Source organism: Elephantulus edwardii, unplaced genomic scaffold (assembly GCF_000299155.1).
Source record: "Elephantulus edwardii isolate Elephantulus edwardi_28Jun2011 unplaced genomic scaffold, EleEdw1.0 scaffold00590, whole genome shotgun sequence".
NCBI lineage: Eukaryota > Metazoa > Chordata > Mammalia > Macroscelidea > Macroscelididae > Elephantulus > Elephantulus edwardii.
This window is the reverse complement of record NW_006400340.1, coordinates 136,326-140,973: the sequence shown is the minus strand read 5'-3', so window position 1 is coordinate 140,973 and position 4,648 is coordinate 136,326.

Sequence of the window (4,648 nt, the reverse complement as noted above, 5' to 3'; positions counted from 1 at the left end):
TTTGTCCTTATAATTTCTTTTCTTTCAAAGGTTGTTGGGTTAGATTATTGTTCTTTATCAATTTGTTTAAAATGTTGAGTTAGATTATTTTTTCTTCTTTCTTCCTTTTGTAAGTGTGTGTCTATTGCTATGAACTGTCCCCTGATGACTACCATAGCTGTATTCCAGAGGTTTTGATATGTTGTATCTTCATTTTCATCTGTTTCAAGGAAATTTTTCATTTCATTCTTTATTTCTTTTATAATCCAATCGTGTTCTATCAACCAGTTATTTAGTTTCCACATAGATAGTTTTGTAAGCTTTACACTCATGTCATTAATTTTTAGTTTTGTGGCATTGTGGTCTAAAAAGACACTTTGTATTATTTCAAAGTGGGGTTTTGTGGTTTGTTTTTTTAATTTGTGGAGGATTGCTTTGTGTCCTAATATGTAATCCATTCTGGAAAATGTACCATGTGGACTTGAGAAGAAAGTGAATTGAGTTTTTACTGGTGGCAGTATCCTGAATACATCCACAAGGTCAAGTTCTCTGACTGTATATTTTAGATCTTCTGCATCTTTGTTGAGTTTCTTTTGAATTGACCTATCCTTTGGTCAATAGTGGTATGTTAAAGTTTCCTACCACTATTGTGGTGCTATTTATTCAACCATTGTTTTATATATTTTGCAGGCCTATCTTCAAGTCTCACAACATTGTATTTCAGGAGAGAGATTGAAATTATTTTTCTCTATAAATGCAATACCTTTCTTCCTTCCTCTGTTTTTCATCCCTGCATCGTATATGATCATCTGATTCAAAGTTGCCAAAGCTGGTCTGTTTCATATCATTAATGCCTGTTGTTGTTGTTGTTATGTGCCATCAAGTCACCTTCAACTCATTGTGATCCTGTGTACAACAGCCCTAAACCCTGCTCTATCTTGTCCTAGTCTCATTGTCTCTGACACACCTGCCCCCATTACCGCAGCCACTGAATCAATCCATCTCATTGAGTGTCTTCCTCACCTGCGCTGCCCCTTCACCCTCCCAATCATGCCATCCCTCTCCAAAGTCTGGTCCCTCCTCACAACATGTCCAAAGTATGTCAGATGAAGCTTCAGAATCCTTGCCTCCAAGGAGCAGTCTGGCTTCACCCTCACCAGGACAAACCTGTTCATTTTCTTAACAGTCCGTAATATTTCAATACTCTTCTTCAACACCACAGCTCCACGGCATCAATTCTCCTTCTGTCATCCCTAGTCATTGTCCAGCTCGCTGATTAGCAAGTGATTGCAAAGACCATGGCCTGTATCAGGTGCACCTTAGTCTCCAGACTGATATCATTGCTCTTCTGTACTTTAGAGAGGTCTCTAACTTCACACTTGCCCATCACAATACATCTTTTAATTTCCTGGCTACTGGTGCCAAGAGTGCTGATTTTGGAGCCAAGTAAACTAAAGCTTTTAACAATCTCAATCTCTTGACTATAAATCATAATGGATGATCAGCCCAGTGGTGAGAATCTTTGTTTTCTTGATATTGAGCCTCAATCCATACTGAAGGCTGCAGTCCCTGACCTTCCACAGCAAGCACTTCAGGTCCTCCTCAGTTTCAGCCAGCAGGGTTATGTCATCTGCATAATGCAGATTGTTGATGAGTCTTCCTCCAATCCTAATGCCACATATTTCTCCTCATAGAGCCCAACCTCCAAGATAATCTGTTCTGCATAAAGATTGAAAAGGTATGGAGATAAGACACATCCCTATCCCAATTTTGAACAATGCAGTTTTTCCTTGCTCTGTTCTGATGACTTCCTCCTAGTCCAAGTACGGGTTTCATATTAGCACAATCAAGTGTTCTGGGATTCCCATTCTTCTCAGAGTAAGCCACAGTTTGTTGTGATCCATAGAGTCAAATGTTGTTGTTGTTGTTGTTGTTATGTGCCGTCGAGTCGTTTGCGACTCATAGTGACCCTATGCACAACAGCCCTAAACCCTGCTCTATCCTGCACCAACCGCACTGCCTCTGACACACTCATCCCGATTACCCCAGTCACCGAATCAATCCATCTCATAGAGGGTCTTCCCCTCCTGCGCTGTCCCTCCACCCTCCCAAGCATGATGTCCCTCTCCAAGGACCCATCCCTCCTGGTAACATGTCCAAAGTATGTCAGACGAAGCCCCAGAATCCGTGCCTCCAAGGAGTAGCTTGGTTTAATCCTCTCCAAGATGAATCTGTTTTCCTGGCAGTCCATGGTACATTCAGTACTCTTCTCCAGCACCACAGCTCAAAGGCATCAAATCTCCTTCTGTCCTCCCTAGTCATTGTCCAACTCTCTGATGCATAACAAGTGATTGCAAAGACCATGGCCTGTATCAGGTGCACCTTAGTCTCCAGATAGACACCGTGGCTTCTGAGCACTTTAGAGAGGTTCTTAACAGCAGACTTTCCCATCGCGATACGCTTTTTGATTTCCTGACTGCTGGTGCCAAGAGTGTTGACTGTGGAGCCGAGCAAACTGAAGCTGTGAACAATCTCAGTCTCTTCACCATCCATCCAGACGCTGCCAATTGGTCCAGTGGTGAGAATCTTTGTCTTCTTGACATTGAGCCTCAGTCCATACTGAAGGCTGCAGTCCTTGACCCTTCGCAGCAAGTGCATGAGGTCCTCCTCAGTTTCAGCAAGCAGGGTTGTGTCATCTGCATAACGCAGATTGTTAATAGATCTTCCACCAATCCTGATGCCGCAATTCTCCTCATAGAGCCCAGCCTCTCGGATACCTTTGCATAATCAATGAAACACGGATAGACATTCCTCTGGTACTCCCTGCTTTTAACCAAGATCCATCTAACATTAGCTACAATATCCCTAGTACCATAATCCCTTCTAAACGCAGTCTGCACTTCTGGTAGTAATGCCTAGTATGTTGATATTCACGTTTTCTATTTAATTTTTAACAATTTCTAGTTTTCCAACATTCAAGCTACATACATTCCATGTTCCAGTTGTTAAACAGTATTTGTTATTTTTTTCCCTCATTTCAACTGATTTCCAATCTAGGCTCTATCACTATACTACTATAACTAACCTCTTTCTTTATTGTTCTTACGGTTTTCAATTTAGGAAGTAGATTACTCACCCTGCTTCCTGTTGTGTTGTTGATATTGTTGTTGTTTGTTTTCGAGTCGAGCATGACTCATAGCGACCGTATGAACAAAAGGCCTGAAGACCCTCTACAACTATTGCCATCAGCAGGAGTGGCAACCACTTCCTAAATAACACGCCTCTGGAAACTCTATGCACCCTGCTTCCTAGTCTGTCTTAATCAGGGATCTCCACCAACACCTATCCACAATGGGAAATGCTTATGACATTTCACACACCAGCAGAACAGATTTCAGTATTACAGAAACACCAAGTTCTTTTAATACAACAAACTGACAGACAAGTGCTGTACCACTTAGAACAATGTTCTCTCTAAATATGATCAATAGGAGGCCCAAAGGCCACAGGCCCAACTCACTTTTAAATACAAACTACTACTCACCAGATCCTGTTTCTTTAAACAAGAGGCTTTCTGCCCACAGCTGATTAATGAAATCAGAAACAGCTCATCAGCTTACACTTGATTGCTAACAAAATCAGAAATGTCCTAACAGTTTACACCCAACTTTCAAGTAAATAAAATACACTTACCCTCTGGGATCCAACTGCTCCAACCTGGAGACTTTCCCCCAGGCAGAACTCAACCCACTTTTAAATACAAAGGGGGGGGGGAGCCATTAAATTCAAAGAGAAGCTCAGGAGGACAAAGAAAAAGTTTATATTAGAATGTGCAGAGAGCTGGAATTGGAGAATAAAAAGGAAAGAACTCACTCTGCATTTCTCAAGCTAAAAGAACTTAAAAACAAATTTAAGCCTCATGTCACAATATTGAAAGATGCTACTGGCAATATATTGAATGACCCAGAAAGCATCAAAAGAAAATGGAGGGAACACACAGAGTCACTGTACCAGAAAGAATTGACACAGAAAAATTTAGGAAGTATCATACAAACAGGAGCCTTTGGTAATGAAGAAGGAAATACAAGTTGCATTAAATGCTTTGGCAAATAATTAAGGTCCCAGGAATCAATGAAATACCAACTGACTTGTTGCTATTAACAGATGCAGCGTTGGATGCATTCACCAGTCTGTGCCAGTAAATTTGGAGGACAACTGCCTGGCCAACGGATTGGAAGAGGTCAACATTTGTTTTTATTACCAAGAAAGAAAATCCAACTGAATGTGGAAATTATCAGACAATATCATTGACATAGCATGCAAGTAAAATACGGCTGAAGATCATTTTAAAATTACTGGAACAGGATATATATAGGAAATTGGCAGAAGTTCAAGTAGAATTTAGAAGATATCATGGCACCAGGGATGCTGTGCTCATGTGGATATACCTAGACCAGGAGGCTGTTGTGTGAGTGAAACAGTGGAACACATGCACTAGGGTTCTGTTCTTTCTCCTTATCTATTCAATCTGTAAGCTAAGCATCTGAGAAGCTGGACTCAATGAGGAAGAGTGAGGCACTCAAATTAGAAGATTCATCAATAACCTGCATTATGCAGATGACCTAACCTTCCTTGCTAAAAGTGAGGAGGACTTGAGGCACTTGTTGCT